At 39.9% G+C, this 12,285-nt stretch overlaps 1 long non-coding RNA gene across 6 annotated transcripts in view; it reads right to left on the bottom strand.

Annotated features, from left to right (window-relative positions):
- The window catches only part of LOC116645021, a 256,157-nt gene that overhangs the window by 209,264 nt on the left and 34,608 nt on the right, over positions 1 to 12,285 (bottom strand). For all 6 annotated transcript variants that reach the window (XR_004301868.1, XR_004301869.1, XR_004301867.1 and 3 more), the window contains 2 exons: positions 8,545 to 8,641; positions 6,635 to 6,675 (listed from right to left, as the gene is read on the bottom strand). This is a non-coding gene — a long non-coding RNA (uncharacterized LOC116645021). The remainder of the gene's footprint in view (positions 1 to 6,634; positions 6,676 to 8,544; positions 8,642 to 12,285) is intronic.

Here is a 12,285-nt window from a genome sequence, read left to right as displayed (position 1 = left end):
ACTCGTTATCATTTGTAAATTCCCTGCCTGATTTGATAACAAACATCACTTTTTCTTCAGTGCCATTGGCAAAGTAAAAGAAAAAAAGTCACTGTGATAACAAAGGTGCCATTATTTCTGCTAGCATTTTCCTGGGTCCTGTTAATAATCACACATGCAGTCAACTCATGGCCCTGGGTTCTCACATCACTAAATAAATACTGCCCAGTGGCAAATATTAGGATCCCCAACTTTGCATTCCAAAGGAGTCATGAAACCTATCAGAAAGGTCAGATCTCAGTAAATAAGGCCAAAGGAAAAATTAAAAAAAAAAAAAAAAAGTCTCCTATTCACACTACTACCTAGTTTCAACATCAATTCCTGTGTCTCTCGCTCTCAATGGCATTTCCAACAGACACAACAGTGGTCACTGTAATTCCATCATCTTTGATTGTAGTACTTTCTAAAAACAGAGTCCCAGAAGAAGCTTCTGGATCACGGACTGTTAAGATTTGTTAAATACAGGGGTACATGAATGCCCTTAAATTACACTTTTAAAATTTGCATACATAAAGTTTCCTCAGGAAAAATTCCATAGTTTTCTCAAAATTCTCAAGGACTCATTCTACACCCCCCTTTTTAGAAGAACTGAGAGCCAACTGGTCATTCTTAATTATTGCTGTGCACTAGAAGAACCTCTGGAGAACCTTTATAAAAAATACATAGAATATTGGTAGATAGGGCCCACGCATGTAAATAAAAAAAATTAAAAAAAAAAAACTCTTCAGTGATTATAATATATAGCCAGGGTTCTGAAATACTATGTAGCTTTAACTGACAGGTCTTCTTGTTCAATCACTGAACTTTAAACCTAGAAGAAACCTGTGAAATCAAAAAATTAGAACATTCCTTTTACAGGGAGGAGCCAGATCTGTTGAGAAACTTGCCCAGGATCATACAACTATAGTTCCCCCAAAACAAGAATGTTATGTGCAGATGGAATCTCCCCTGAAAGATAAAATATGGACCCCAAAATACACTGCTTTTAGATCCTTTAAAATCACAATTACTTTTTTATAAGAAAAAAACATAAAATTGAGTCTAACATTCTTTCTACTCAGTTTTCTACAACCACCTCCTGAATTTCTTTAACAGGAAAAGCTCATATGTCAAAATTAACCAACATCTGCATAAAGACTGTAGTAAATATACAAGAATCATATTAATAGGGATAAGCCACAGAGGATAGTTGATTATGATAAATACTCAGTGAAGACTGGCTGACCCCTTTATCAACTGGGTGAGAAGTTCCTGATTGTCAAAATTATGGCTCACCACAACTGTTTCTACTTTTCGTTCTAGCTGCTTTGTTTTAATTATCAAAAAACAAGACCCAGATGGCCACCACAACGGGGCATAAAACAGTCAAGACACCTCCAAGAAGGTATTTACATATCCCAAACCAGGAAGGATAGGTCATTTAATAGATCAAATAACATATTTATCCTAACAGAAAACTTTTAAACACAATCCAAGTGTTAGGGAAGAAAAGGAAAGAAGGAGGTGACATTTCCTTTGTTAAACTTCACAATAAATTTACACCCGGATTCAGCAAGTGCTTTTCAGTGGCTTCACAGTAGCTGAGATAATTATACTACTGCCCTCTTGATGTATGAGTCCCCATTGAGAGAAGTCAGCTGAATCCCAAGGACAGCATTCCAGGGCGTTGAAAAGAACTCTTTCAATATGCACCCACTGTGTGGCTTGGTTCAGGCAAGATTTCCCCCTACCCCAGTGAAGGAGATAGTAGAGAGGGTGGGGCAGTTCACTTTGTTGATAGGAATGCAGGCAGGTAAGTGAAAATTGCTAACGTTCAAGTACGTATTAGACACCAAGAACTGAGCTCAAATTTTTACATATTACTTCCAGGAAATTATAAATACTGAACGACTAAAAAGCCTCATCTAATACGTTTACCCTCTCAAAGAGCCTAGGATAATGCCTCAAATACAATGGAGAATGAGCAGACATTTGATGAATTGAATGAAAAAGAAAGTCCAGAACTTCAGTCCCAAAGGGCGTGAGTATCCCCTGCAATTAACAGTGCTCCACACAATAATGTTTAAGTCTTGTTTTGTGATCATTCTTCCCATCTGTAACTCTTGTGAAGGCAAAGTGTCTAGTCCTTGGCAGGGGCACATTTTATATATAAATGAATGGAGAGTAAGCCATCTTCAAGGAATCTAACAATTTTATGTATTTTAACCTTATTTCCTATTTCTTTCTATTAAAGTATCAGTTCTATAAGGGCAGGATGTTGTGTCTGCACATGGATATTACAAATATGACTAAGATAATGCTTAGGAAAAAGGAGGTAACCAATATACATATATTTTAATATGTGTTACCAAACGCTTAAGTAACAACAGACTGGGCTTGGCCCTGGAGAGACAGGAACCATAAGTCATCATCCTACCTGGCAGATCTCACTCTCATCATTGTGTAATGTGATTTGGGCTGAATTGAAAGCTGAAAATTTTCCTGCTAGAAGTCTTTTCATTCATGTGATATTAACACTGTATAAATGCAAAATGATATTTTGCAATAAATGCTCATTCTAATCCTGTATGCAGTACCATCCTTAGCCCCAGGCCAGAAGAATCCATCGCCAAAAGCACATGGCCACTAGGATCCCCAAGCCCCCTTCTGTATCATGTTCTAGGCATCAGGACCCTAATGTTCCCTGTTCAAACAGCCCAAGCTCACTTACATCGGGACTGTGCAGAATTTGCCCCCAGATACTCGCCCACCCTGCAACAGACAACCCCAAGGCCCACGAGGCAGGGTGTGGACATGTAGACTCAGCGGTCCACAAACAGGCATGCTAGGTCCGTGCTTCCGCTCATGCTACCTGGCCAGGCGAAGACCTCTCAAGAATTTGGAAACTCAAAATTCAAACCTGGCCTTCAAGGTTATCATGAAGGTGTACTTCTCAGAGTAGGAAAACTGTTGAATGTGATGACAGTTTCTCAGTTTGATTTATGACTTCCAAATATTTAGATATACAGAATGTGACCTGCATTCACATTCCGGCCCTGGGCACCACAAAAAAAGCAACGCGGTGTAAGGAAAACAGGCTCACGGCAGGTGGCCAACGTGAGGGTACCGGGCCAGGAACCAGGAGAACCAGAACTCAAATCCAGTTCTCCACAACCTCAGTGTCCCTTCCCAGAGCCGACCCTCTGCCCTCAACTCTACCACTCCAAAGGACCAGGGCAGGCTCTCGCTCATGCTGGGATTACATCAACCCTGAAGAGTTGAGGCCACCGGTCCAGGAACCCACAGGCCACTCTCCAGCATCGTGTGCTTCCTTGTCGCCAATACCACGGGAGCCAAACACAGGCAACTCTAAACCCAAATGTTTGCTCTGCGTGTGCATGCCTGTAGCTCCCTGCAGCGCACAGAGGATTTATGCTAGAGGTAAGCAAGCTGTGACACATGCCTCAGGAACCTCACAAGATGCAGCCTGAGGCTTCTGAACACACATCTTTTTACAACTCTAAACCCAGAAGTGCATTAGTGTTCTTGCAAAACAGGCTGTGCGGCAGTTTAGAAAGCCCACATATAATACCTTCATAAGACCTGTACTTAGAGATCCTTTCATCCAAGAAATTCAAAGTACTTTACAAGCTCAGAGCCATTCAGCCAAACACTCCAGGGAGGTATGCAGGTGGCCAGGGTTATACTCATTGACAAAGAAACTGAGGCAGGCTGACAACCTTAAGTACCGTTCTTTAAAAACAATCTGTGCTTTTGGAAAATGACTGGCTTTAAACATCCACAAAAACACGCCACCGATATTGGGGAGGGGGGACTTGCACTATGAATGTAACAAAATTAAATACTACATCACAGAAATCTATGCCTTGTTGTACTTCTTTTCAACCAAAAGGCCAAAAATGTATGCTCTGTCCACTGCAAATAGGCTATCATTAAATTTGAGATACTATTACCTTTCAAAATGCAAATTCCACAATCACAAATTTTAAGACAGAAATTCCCCCTTGCCCCCAATAAAATTAGGCTTTTACACCTTTGGCCAAAAGGCACTTAGCAAAGGTGATTAGCATGTTCTCTCTAGTCTAGATAGAATCAATTTCAAACCAAAGAGATTAGCTTCATTTGCTTTGTAGTGGGAGGTAAATGGCCCAAGGGAAGTTGTCTGAGAGGGGTGGAGGAAGAGTCCTCTTACAAATAAGGAAGATTAGGCATTGAGGAAGAATAAAACATATAAAGTAGCCATTGTCATTACCCTCATATAATCAAAACAAACTCTGCAAGTTGAAAACATGTGTCTCAAAGTTCTATTCTTAATAATCCAACACTTAGTGAGTGCTTATTATATGCTAACCACTGTTCTGGGTGTTTAGAAGTAAACTATTTTATAGATGAGGAAACTAGCTCAGAAAAAAACTGATCCACAGAGTCTCAAGGAGCTTACAGTGGCACTGAAAAAATAATCATTTGTTTATTCAGTAAGCTGAACTGCACAGGATCTGAAATACGAACATTTACATCAGTGTCTCCCAGGAAGCTTTTCATCTAATGGAGGAATGTACAGGTGAAAGAGGTTTCCAACAGGCACCTAGGAGACCCAGGATCAAAGCAGTGGAGGCAGAACAGAGGGGGCTGGGGCAGGGAAGAAGAGTTTGCAGAGAGGAGGTCCATTCCCACAGGCAAATTGGGGGGGCGCGGGCGGGTAAGGAACTTTAGACTGGTGGAAATGGCTTATGCTAATGCACCAAGATATTCGAGAAACAAACTCAGGTCACCTGGGTTGTATGGCTACAGAGAATGAGGATACACGAGAGGAGTTAGTCAAACGTAATCTGGGGCTGGATAGGTATGGAGAGATAGGCATTGGCTATCAAGAGTTAAGACATATACAACGATAAAAGTAATTAACTCCTCAATAAGTTTCCTTGAGGAGGGTGGGGGGGAGCCTCCCCTGGATCCTAGCACGGTGGTTTCTGTTTCCTACTGTTTAAAGAATTGACTGGTGAGACACCAACAAGGTCACTCCACCTGTTGTCCACACCACCTATTCTTATTGCTGCCAACCCCAATCCATGATGGAGTTACTGGTGTCACTTCACATGCTCAATGTAGCACACAGATATTGGTCAATCAGTTCTCTTCAGTTTCTGGATTCACTTTTAACACTGTCCAATCTCCGTAGATTTCCAGCATGATTCCAGAAGGTGTTCAATTGTAGAATAACCCAAAGGATTGTCAGCATGCTCTCCTTGAAATCCTCCTCCCCTCCAGTACCACATTTTGAAGTTGGGTTTACAACCTCCTTTAGACAAGCATAGGAGATGCACAGATTTCACAATTCAGGTTTTGAGAAGATTTGTAAAGTACTTAGAATGGTTCATGGCACCTAGTAAGCACTCATTAACCATTATCATAAGCATTATTCCCAGATATGTACACTTAACATACAGTTATGCTTTGATTGACTAAGGTACCAGCAATGGTTACCTATCCTTTCAATATTTCTTGTCCAAGTCAACTTTAGTCTTCCCATAGAACAAGGTCTTTCCCACAGGTTCCTCAAACAATGACAAAAATAGACCCCTGGAAACCAAAACACCAGGCCTCCAGACTTGCCCAGACAAGACTGAATTTAAGAATATGAGTAAGCACAGATCAGGCCGAGGCCATACCACCGGTTACAACTAAAAGCTTTCCCATATATGCATTTAAAACTACCCATTGAAAAGGACAAGACACACATGCCATGGATGGGCTAGGCTTCTGAATGATAGTACAGACCATACAACTGACCAAAGAGCCCCCTCCCACTGACCTGACAGACAGATGGCCGAAAAAGAATCATGGCAACACACCTTGCATTTTGGTTGACATGGTGACACAAACCCAGCTAATATCAGACTGTGTGACCTCACCCCAGGATGGGAACCAGAGGTTTCACTTGAGATCTCTGCATTTATCAGATCTGGAAAGCGTTTCACTTGCTTTCTCTTTTGGCAAAACAAAAGGTAGCAGGGACCCAAAGAGGCAAGATGGTAGAACCACAAACTGTCCAGACTCCATTACCCTAAATTACTTGATGAATAAATATTCCTTATTCCAGTTTCAATAGAGGGTAAACAATGACTAAAAATATCTGATCTTCATCGAGCTTTTAATCTCCTCTTCTCCTCCTATATCAGAGGAAGAATATTCCACGGCTTCCTCACCAAAGGGGATCCCTTCAGTACAGACTCAAGCAAACCCTGTTTCCTTCTTCTTCTTCTACCTTTATACCCTTTGTCTGTCACTCCTCAGTCCGTCCACTGCAACCCATTAACCGTGACTGAGCCCAGCATCCTAGCACATCCCTTCCTCCCAGTATGCCTCAGTGGAAAAGCTAAAATCACACTCATTTTAGACATGGTCCTGACTCTTTATGGTTGAATGATCTCCAGCCAATTTCTTCATCTCTCTGGGCCTCCACTTCTGCCATCTGTAAAATGGAGTCTATCTCTGCAGCCCCAGCACCACCAAAATCCTCCCAAGTCATGAGCCCACAAGGGGTCCCACCACGCACAGACACAAAGAATCATGAAAGACCAGACCCCAGTCTTACCGTATGGGTGAAAGAGCTGTGTCCTTAGAGGTGGGGGGCACCTAGGGAAAAAATTAAGACAACTGAATATAGGAGGGGGGAAAAAAGCAAAGAAAAGAAACACTTCATATCTTATCCCCCAAGTGGAATTCAAAGGTGTGAGGGCCCACAGCACAATGGACAATAGCTGGCAAGGAGCCCAGGGGTACACCTGAAATCTCTCCACCAGCGCAGAGTGTTTTTGTATCTAATGTAACCAGAAAGGGAAAATTAGGCAGATGGAGTAGTTTTTTTTTTTATATATATTGGGGGGAAAAAAAGAGAATATAGCACCGACTTTACAAAAAATGGTTTAACGAGTTTTATTTCACTACTGATTCTAAGTAATTTTAAGTGTTTTTAAGTGTTATGAGTTTATAAGGTGCTACAAGGCATAGGCAATCAATAAAAATATGTCAATTGAATTGAACAGCTCTCTACTCTTTCTTTTTAGGAAAGATCAAGCTGGGGCCAAAATGTTCCACTCTGCTTCCTCCTCCTCATTTAGTGAATGTCCCATGTGTCAATAACACACATTTAGAAGCTCCAAACAGAGGAGCCCATAATTATGACCACATATATTGAAGAATTTAATCAGTTAATGTCTCAGGATCTACCCAAACACTGACAGCACACAATCAACATAAGAAGTTACTTTGTAAATTGGATTTCTTTTTTTCCCTTGAATTTGAGATCTAGAAGCCTGTGTGGCTTGACTTCCCTGGAAAATTTCCAGATTTGCACTTCAGTTTCAACTTTGTAGATGGGGCTTTGTTTCTTAAAGACAATAGTGAATGGTTTTGCTACTGGCTATTAAATCTGTTTTTAAGAACAGTTTAGGTATTCTTTGCAAGAGGCTTCTGTTATTTCCATCATGTTATTTTATTTTTGATTTTTCGTCTTTCTCCTCCATTTTAAATCCCCTCTCTTGGTGGCACGCCTAAGTGCTCAGGTAATATACATACAAATGCTTCAACCAACAGATGGGTAAGTACTATCTCATGGTGCCCATACTTCTTAGCGAAAAAACTAACCACAACAGAGTGCAATAATTCTATCCCCTCAAGTGCTATAATGATCCCTGCAGGGGGTAGTTGGCAACTAAAATTGCAGCACAGTGGATATATAAATTAAGGCTACCAATAATGCTTGACAATACAATGAACTAAGTTTTCTAATATTCCCATTTCTAATACACACATTGCATAAAACTGGAAAAATTACTTTAAAACCAGTGGCAACATCAAACTTGTTAAACCATTTTTTGCAAAGTCTGTGCTATACCCTCATTTTTTTTTTTAAATAAATGGTTTTCATGAATGAAGTACATACTCCAGGAGGGCAAACCTCCAAAGAGAGATCTTTTTTTTTAAACTGGAGGACTTTTCAGCTTTTGTAGGTTAATCTCCATAGGCACAGGATACCTGGAAGCTCATTAACAACCCATGTTGAAGACATCTTTACTAAAGTGCTAAATCCCAACTGGGTATCTTGTCATTAAATTTTAATACATGATTATCCCCATTTTATGGCTGAGGAAATGAAGGCAGAGAGAGGTCAAATAATCTGCCCAGGGTGACATTGCTAGTAAGTGGTAGAACCAGAATTTAAATCTAAGAACTCCAGCTCCAAAGAATTTAGCTACTATTCAATATCACCCTGGTAGTGGTACTCAAGTCCCTACTTATTTGTCCTAGAAAACATCTTATTCTAAGACTAGACTAACATGGGTCCAAACCTGAGAGATTTAGATACAGAAATGACTAGAAACCCTGAACTTGCGGATTCCTTTGCTTATGAGACATTCTTCCTGTACAAAGCCCAGAAACACGGTTCCAACAAGGGCCCCCTGAATTATGGGGATCAGGGAGAGCCCAGGACTGTCTACCCACCTGTTTACCTGCTTTCAGTTATCTGGAGATACTCTGCCTCCTGAACTGTGCATATACCAAGGAATGTCAAGGCCATCAATATTTATATCACATGAACCTGTAGGTCAGTTCAAAAGGGTACCAGTTATTTATGGGAATGTTTTATTTTTTTTTTTAAAGATTTTATTTATTTATTTGACAGAGAGATAGCAGGAGCAGGAACACAAGCAGGGGGAGTGGGAGAGGGAGAAGCAGGCTTCCTGCCGAGCAGGGAGCCCGATGTGGGACTCGATCCCAGGACCCTGGGATCATGACCTGAGCCGAAGGCAGACGCCTAACGACTGAGCCACCCAGGCGCCCTATGGGAATGTTTTAGTCACCTCAGGCAGAGAGGAGAAAACGAAGAGCTTAGAAGTGTTCCCATGTTACCTTCATCTTTAATAGAGGAAGTCTACTGCCAACCACGAAGATATTCCAAAGTCAAGGGTAAAATGAGTATTTTTAACATAAAAATTTCTCTTGTGGCAGTCACTTTTCATGAATTTAATGCCACCAACAAGTCAAAAGATCTCATCACATTATATAGTACCTGAACACTCTCAGAAATAGGCCAACTCCAAAGCAAGGATAGACCTTAATTTGAGGGTGATTTTTGTTCTAAATGTGGTATCTGTCATTTGCAAAGAACATGAAAATAAACAAAACCCAGAAGCCTGTATCTAGAGTCACTGGTGATGAAACAAACCGTTTGAACACTACCAGATGCCCCCATTCTACTTCTGTATTTGCTTGTTAAAAAAAAAATCCCGTGGATAAAGCCCTCTCCAAGGCCAGCTAAACCCTTCTGCCCTAAATACACATATCTCACCCACACACACATAAACACACAGACAGGAAAAACTCTATCCCCCCAATCCCCCATTTCATCACTTCAAAACTGGAATGAAGTACATATAAATAAAAATGAAAGATTCAAAGAAACAGGCTAATTTTTAGTAAGCTCCAGAAAAGATAACGTTGCTAAATTTGTCATTACACTTCTAACATTCAATAATAGGAACTCACAAAAATAATCTGAGTCCTGTAATTAGGCCACTGCATTTCTGATGTCCCAACAACCTAAGAATGTCAAGCAATAAAAGCAAAGGGCAAAGATATACAAAATTTAAGAGTACCTACATAATTTAACCAGTGTTGATACACTCACTTTTTTAATAGAAATCTGGAAAGAGTAAGATGGGAATATTCAGAGGACTCTACTGCTTGCACTGAATGAGTATGTCCAGAGAGTATCAAAAACTGTATACTCCCATTTGAAATCTTCTGAGTTTCATCTTCCTGTTTTGACTAGAGGTCTCTTGATGAAGGGCCTGTGGTGTTATAAACTATCCCATTACTCACTCTCCTCCACTATCCCCACTGGAACAGGAAGGAGGTAAATCTTGGAGTCCTGCACTTCCATCTCTTAATCATACACACGAATACCCCTCAAAGCAATAAATCTGTCTTTCACTGTGGCGCCATGATTCACACCTAAAACACAGCGAAGACAGGTAACTCAGAAATGCCATGCCCAAAGAAAGGTATCTTAATACATTAAAAATAAGAATACTTAGGCAAACTGGTGTTGTTTCTTCTCAAATAAGACATCACACCAGCAAGTATATCACTCTAATTAAGAGTCATCAGCCGTGTTAAAGACAAATTTTATAGAGCAAAGCTTTCCAAACAGAACATTTCAGGACTCAGTACCCTTTCTAAGCTCTATTAAAAGCAAACATCTATATCATGTTAACCTACTTGGGCATGACTTTAATTAGTGGAATTGGCCCTGTTGTTAGCATGACTCTCCTCTCATAAATTTGTCAGGGCAGAAACATGACCAATCCTAAGTTGTAAAATGCTACCAATTTTATAAAAGAACTCTTAATTTTACATAGAAGTGTTTAAGAATCAAAATATACCCATCAATTCTAAGGAAAAAATATTTGAAGAATAGTCAGAGGCTTCTTTTATTCTGAGTCAAAAAAAGAAAAAAAAAGCAACTTCTTTTCAGGTTTATGTGAATTTTGTAAGTTTGGGTGGGTTTTCCTATTCACTACACCAGTGCACTGCTTTTATTTATTTGTCTTGTTGGGGAGAGGCAGTAACAGAAGTGCATAGTCAATACTCTTAAGCACATTAAAATCTCTCTAGCTGGGGAGTAAGAACAATGCCTCCCTCTTGCCAAGCAAAAGCCAGCAGCCAACAGAACAAGGCCAAATGATAGAAAACACCTCCAGCAGATTCTAACTAAACTTTTTTGTTGAGTTTGCACCATTATTATCAGCTGCCCTTCACAACGGCCAGCGTGTTCCATCAAATTTCCTATCAGCTCAGTATCAGTATGATAACAGTACAATGGTCTCCCAGCTCCTAGATTTGAGATGGATGAGTAGATGCTAAGGAGGGCTCTGTCTGCAAGATATTTTTTATATTTGACTCTCTGACCTTTATTTTATTTCATTCAAAAATCTGGAACTAAAGCTCACATCGGGCGTTTAGAAATGCATTTAGCCATTCTCTCCCGGCAAGAACCAGACCAGGCTGACAGACAGCTTTTCTTTAACTGCTTTTCAGCAAAATGGCCGCCTCAAGGATTAGCTCTGAAATGGCTGAGGACAGGAATGTTTCTTAGGACAAAGAGGGACACATTTTTTTTTTTTTTTTAACAGCAGTAAATATAGAGGATAAAAGCATTTTTTAAATAAAAACACAGTGGTACACTTAAAAAAAAATAGAGTCCTGTAATTGAAAATAGATTTTATTTCTTAAAGGATGAACTCAGTGCTACCACACTTTTAAGGTTGTTTTGTTTTTTTATTGATTTTAAAGAGCTTTCTAACAAGATTATATGCCCTACATGGTAGGGCCAAAAGCTCTTTGACTGAATTTAAATGAATTGTGGTCAGCTCAACTTTCAACAAAGGACTCTCTTATCCACACTCCATTAACATTATATTAAAATGAAAGTATCTCCTTTGACTTTTTGGTTGTGCTGCTGGAAAACACTAAAAATAATGCCTTCCCCTGAATGTATATGCATACAGAAGTACACTCTCTCCCCGATAAGCCGATGTTAACATAGCTGGCATCCATAGTAAAGAACAGGGACACAATATGTTCCTTAACAAAAGAATACATCTTGATGACCGTTCCACCCCAAAACAGGAGTTCCTGGGATTATTTCAACCTTACTCCTGGCATGAATTATTTTTTGAGTGACTTTTTTTTTTTTTTTAATCACAGTTGTGTTATGTTTTACCTCCAGCTTTAAAACCATGCAAATGGAAGAAAACCAATCTTAGTAAACATTCCCCTGACTATCATCAGGTTTAGGAGAATGTTATTTCTAGACCTAAAGAACAATGCAGTATAAACCACAGATGCTGGTGCTTGTCAGATATGAAGTGTCCAAAGATTAACCCACAGCAAACTATCCCTGTACTGCATTCCAGGGTCACTTAAATCCGAATGCAAGGAAGACGCCTTTTGGCTAAAAATGTAGATGTCAGGCAGCTGCATGTCAGACTTTAAAAATGATCTTTGGAAAATCTCACAGGCTTATGCTATCCTAAAACAGCAAATACGGACTTTTTCTTTTTTTAATGTAATACCAGTAAACCACATTCAAGGTCAGAATAAGTCTACTTGGCCACCTGAATAACTCTGCCATATTTGGTATCCAAAATTAAAAGGCAGAGATTTTAAAGTAGTAGTTAA

This window comes from Phoca vitulina, unplaced genomic scaffold (genome assembly GCF_004348235.1).
Source record: "Phoca vitulina isolate PV1807 unplaced genomic scaffold, GSC_HSeal_1.0 scaffold31, whole genome shotgun sequence".
In the NCBI taxonomy this organism is placed as follows: Eukaryota; Metazoa; Chordata; class Mammalia; order Carnivora; family Phocidae; genus Phoca; species Phoca vitulina.
This window is presented reverse-complemented; position numbering and strand designations above follow the sequence as displayed.